This window comes from Lonchura striata, chromosome 5, assembly GCF_050655825.1.
Source record: "Lonchura striata isolate lonStrDom1 chromosome 5, ASM5065582v1, whole genome shotgun sequence".
In the NCBI taxonomy this organism is placed as follows: Eukaryota; Metazoa; Chordata; class Aves; order Passeriformes; family Estrildidae; genus Lonchura; species Lonchura striata.
In genome coordinates, this window is record NC_140707.1 from 73,772,513 (window position 1) to 73,777,845 (window position 5,333).

The following is a 5,333-nucleotide window of genomic DNA, read 5'->3' on the forward strand; positions in this document are numbered from 1 at the left end:
GCTCAGGAGAAGGGACAGCTCAGGAGCAGTGACAGCTCAGGGGCAATGACAGCTCCAGAGCAGTGACAGCTCCAGAGCAGTGACAGCTCAGGGACAGTGACAGCTCAGGGGCAGTGACAGATCAGGAGCAGTGACAACTCAGGGACAGTGACAGCTCAGGAGCAGTGACAGCTCAGGGACAGTGACAGCTCCAGAGCAGTGACAGCTCCAGAGCAGTGACAGCTCCAGAGCAGTGACAGCTCAGGGGCAATGACAGCTCCAGAGCAGTGACAGCTCAGGGACAGTGACAGCTCTGGGGCAGTGACAGCTCAGGGTCAGTGACAGCTCAGGAGCAGTGACAGCTCAGGGGCAATGACAGCTCCGGAGCAGTGACAGCTCAGGGTCAGTGACAGCTCAGGAGCAGTGACAGCTCGGGAGCAGGGGCAGGTCAGGAGGAGGTGATCCTGTGCCACACTCCCTTGGTGGAGCTGGCAGATGCTCCACAGCCCAAGGAGTCACAGACAGGGAGCACTCAAGGGGGGAGCTCAGTATTTGGGATGTCTGCAGCTTGTGAGGATGGAAACCGAGATAAACACCTGACCCATGCATGTGACATTAAGTTACCAAGGATGCGATGATTTATTCCTTCTGCTCTTGCTTGCTTTAGGTTGGTTGGTTGGTTTCTCCAGGCATTAACAGGATCATCTGAAGACTGAAAAGAAATCTGAAAATCCATTAAAAAGCCCTTCAAGGCAGTGTGAAATGCTTCAGCAATTCTGCCTCAAGTTTCCAGCACGAGCTGGTGAACAGACAGGCAAGGCGCAGAGTTGCCATGCACTGATATCTACACATTAAATTACTCATCTTAATTGGTATCTAAAGCTTTGCAATATTTGTTAATTTTATAAAACTATTCTTTTTTTCCTTCATGGAAGCAAACAGCATTGAAATATTAGAAAAGGAAATAAACAAAAAGATACATTATGCTCCTTGTTGTAAGAATATTCACTGGAGACACACAAAGTTTTAATGTTAATGTCTCTGCATCACTACTCCCTGCATGCTAAAATAGGTTTGGAAATGCTTGAAAGGTTAAAGCTTTCACAAATGATGAAACCAGACCATTTTGGAGCTATAAATCCTGCTCATCTGGGAGAGTTGTTCTTGTGTAAAACCTCATGTTTTCTTGAGAGACTGAGCTGAATATTTATGCTTAGCACATCAAACACAAGGAAGGCACAGAGGTTCGCTTGTCTTCGGTGGGTATTTAAGAATTTACTGTTGATAGTTAGATCTAGAAATTATAATTAGTCATTTATCCAAACTCGAGTACCCAGCTTGTCATCACTTACCTTTCCAGCATAGCACTGGTGCTGGCTCACTGGCTATCCTGGAGCGACACGATCCAGGATAATCCAGCTGTTATCATTTGTGATTTCATCGTGCTCTGGGGGTTCCAGAGGCCCTTTCCTGGTGCAGAAGCTGCCTCAGACCCGCTGGCACCGTGCAGGGCAGGGCAGGGCAGGGCAGGGCTGATCCTTGGGCAGGGCAGGGCAGGACAGGGCAGGGCAGGACAGGGCAGGGGAGACCCCACCCGGGGCTCACAGCAATGTGCTGCCAGCTGGGCAGGTTTGCTCACAGGTGAGGCACCTGCACTCGCACCAGCACTCACACCGGGACACAAATGGCCTGGTCCTGAGGAAAGCGAGGCCCAGCACGGTGAGCACAGGGCCCATGGCTGGGGCTCTGAGCCAACAAGCAACAGGGGCACAAGAATCCTGAGAAGTGCGTGAGGAGGGTTTGGGATGGCTCTGGTGCCAGGCGTGGTGAGATCCAGCTCCGTGTCCTTGAGGAGTGCTTGGGGCTCTGCCAGTGGTGGTCAGCAAGTGGGGATGGTGGCATCTGGCATGAAAACATCTGCTGGGGCAGCCTTGCTGGGGTAGCAGACATGCAGAGAGGAACACACTCAGGGGCTGCAGCAGTGCCCAGCACTGCACACCCAGCAGGAGCATGGGTGCTGCTCAGGGGCTGCAGCGGTGCCCAGCACTGCACACCCAGCAGGAGCATGGGTGCTGCTCAGGGGCTGCAGCAGTGCCCAGCACTGCACACCCAGCAGGAGCATGGGTGCTGCTCAGGGGCTGCAGCAGTGCCCAGCACTGCACACCCAGCAGGAGCATGGGTGCTGCTCAGGGGCTGCAGCGGTGCCCAGCACTGCACACCCAGCAGGAGCATGGGTGCTGCTCAGGGGCTGCAGCGCTGCCCAGGGCTGCACACCCAGCTGCCTGGGCAGCCAGTAGTGCTCCAGGCCTTGCACAGCTCCTGCAGTTCCTGTCTGGTGTCTCCTGACACACCAACCCAAGTCAGGCCAAAGTCAGCCCAGCAGACAAGAAATCAAAGGTATTGGGAGGATCTGGCACTCAGCTTGGGCTGAAACGCCTGGCAAGGGCAGAAAGGAGCCACATGGAGCTGCGAGCCCCTCCTGGCACAGTGTCTGCAGAGGGCAGGGAGGAGACCTGCAAGCGCTCACGGCTGATCCCCACCGCACCTCCGCAGCCTCAGCTGCACCCGTCCTCTCCCAACACCAGAGCTGTGCTCTGCAGCCCCCCAGAAACACCCACTGCCATTTACCACAGCCCAAAGCACCTGTGCAGAATCCCCAGAAGTTCTCCAGACCTCTCTGCCACTGTCTGCAATACAATCCCACCTGCCCTGTCATTCACAACTCCTGAGTTCTGTTTTCCAGGTTATACTAACACCTCAATGCTCACAAAAGCGATTCTGTAGCAACCTACTCTTGCCAAAATACATTTTGTGGGGTTTTCATGTCTTCTTAAATAAATAGCTTCCCCATGCAGTGAAATAAGATCCTGAGAAAAAATAAGAAAACAAGTAAACAAAAAAAAATCTCATCTTCTCCACAAACATCACCAACTACCAACTATTTGTGGCTCTTTTGACTCTGATAGGCCAGAGCAGAACACATGGATTGATCGATTTGGTTGTTGCACTGGGATTTGTAAACATTTTCTTGGCTCGGAGCAGGTTTTCAATGTGTCCCTGGGACTCACTTGTCACTTTCCAAAACCAAAGCAAAATAATTGAAGCTTAGTTCGGAATGTTTATTCTGCCACGTACCGCTGTGTCCCTCTGCCAGATGGGGTGCTCTGCCTCACACAGTTTGGGAGGACAGGACAGCACATGCCCCTGTTGGTTCTTCACGGCCTGCCTCTCATCCATCCAAACAGAACACGAGCAGAATATCCCCATCGTTGTATGTGATGGCTGTAATTCGCGCCAATATAATATTGTTATATTTGATTCAGGAAAGTATGGTATGATATGTCGTGTTTTATATTGTTGCAAGCACACACGCCAGCACTGAGAGCTGCCCCCGCATATCCGAAACCGGTTTCTGACAAAAGGTCATTTGCAGTCGGAGATGGGTCATTCCTCGAGGTGATACAGGAGCACCGAGGCACTTATCCTCCCAGCTAGAACCCGAGGTTGGGATCCCTGGAGTCCTCCAGGCTGGTACATCTGAAAGACACGTTCCCGTAATTCCATCAGGGAAATCGTGCACACCTGGACTCAGATTGTTCAGCCTCAGCACAGAGAAAAGCGACTTTATGAATATGTGGGATTCTGAATAGAAAGAAAAGATGGATTGGCGAAATCCTGGCCTTGGGTGGAAAATTTCCTATAAGAACTGCAGGGTCCAGGAGGGGGATGTGTGTGTCCAGAGGCTCCTTCCTGCCACGCACCCAGTGCCGAACCCAGGCTCAGTGCTGTCCTTTTCTTGTGGCTGGCTCAGAGAGAATTTGATTTAAAATAAATTTTTTATTTTTTCATTTTTAATTTGGCTGGACCAATTTTTATCTATAACACCATGAAAAAGCACCTGTACCCAAAATCATCTTACCTTAAACCCAAATGCCTCCTGTCAAAACTGCATTCAAGCACCTGCAGATAAATTCTGCTGCTGGCTCACCCTGAGCACCTTGTCTTCATTTGAAAGAAACAATATTCTGGAACCACATCTCACTCCTGCACTGTAAACCTGGGCGGACAACTTTGAAGGCAAGAGAAATCCAGAGTTCCAGCCCAAGGTGTAGAATGAAGCCTCACACAACAACTCTGATGAACAAGCTCAATTCCTTCTCCCTGCAGAAGATGAGTGGAGAAGCATTTTCTCTGGAGGAAGGTGAAGGTTTGGCTGTGTGTGGGAAACCCAAACACCTCATCTGCGATGGGATCCCTGCTCAGCCGGAGCTGTCAGACTCTTCCACCTCCCTTCCAAGATGAGCATCCCAACATCACTAAAAATAGAGACTAGTGGTTAGGTTTTATGCAAATGACAGCTGGAATAAGACATGGTTTAAACATAGAACTTTAGATCTCCCAAAGCAGAGGAAATGGATTGAGAGGATGCTGTTCCCCCCAGTCAGGGCACCCCTGCAAAGCTGAGCCTTATCCCATATGTTACTTAATTTTATGGCCTTTACAGCAGGTGTCTTCTGCTCTCACCCAGTCAAAGCAGAGTCTGTCTCCTTCCAGCACCCCACACGCTACATTCTTACTTTTGTGTGCGTTTGTAGGTGTTGAACAATTATTGCTTCAGTTATTACGATTTTATAGCAAGCAGATTCTGAACTGAGATGCTGCTTTCCTTGAGCAATTTGCGTCTCACCAACTGGGAGAAGCAGGCTCGGCCACCGCAGCAGGAAGAGCTGCGGGTCCCACTGAGCCAGCTGGGTGCTCCTGTCGTGCCGTGCTTTCCAGGGAATCACCCCAGACCTCGCAGCCGGGCAGCGCCGTGGGGCTGCTGTGAGGCCGGGCAGAGGGAGCCTCACCCTGCACACAGACACCCCGGCCGGCCCTGCTCCCCCAGCCCCTGCAGACCCCAGGGACACGGGGGAGTGTCCAGGCAGGCCTTGGGAGCCAGCCCTGCAGAGCCACCCGTGCAGAGCCGGGCTGCTGGGGACACCCGTGCAGAGCCACCTGCGCAGAGCTGGGCTGCTGGGGACAGCCCTGCAGAGCCACCTGCGCAGAGCTGGGCTGCTGGGGACAGCCCTGCAGAACCACCCATGCAGAGCTGAGCTGCTGGGGACAGCCCTGCAGAACCACCCATGCAGAGCCAGCCCTGCAGAACCACCCATGCAGAGCCGGGCTGCTGGGGACACCTGTGCAGAGCCACCCATGCAGAGCTGGGCTGCTGGGGACAGCCCCGCAGAGCCAGCCCTGCAGAGTCACCCGTGCAGAGCCAGCCCTGCAGAGTCACCCGTGCAGAGCCACCCGTGCAGAGCCAGCCCTGCAGAGCCACCCGTGCAGAGCCACCCGTGCAGAGCCAGCCCTGC

General features: G+C 53.0%; 1 long non-coding RNA gene across 1 annotated transcript; it reads right to left on the minus strand.

Moving 5' to 3' along the window:
• Positions 1-3,247: 3,247 nt before the first annotated feature.
• LOC146767455 (uncharacterized) lies at positions 3,248-4,891 on the minus strand. Its single transcript, XR_014955878.1, has 2 exons — positions 3,899-4,891; positions 3,248-3,516 (listed from the first exon to the last, which is right to left on the minus strand). It is a non-coding gene; the product is annotated as an uncharacterized LOC146767455 (long non-coding RNA).
• Between the last annotated feature and the right edge of the window lie 442 nt (positions 4,892-5,333).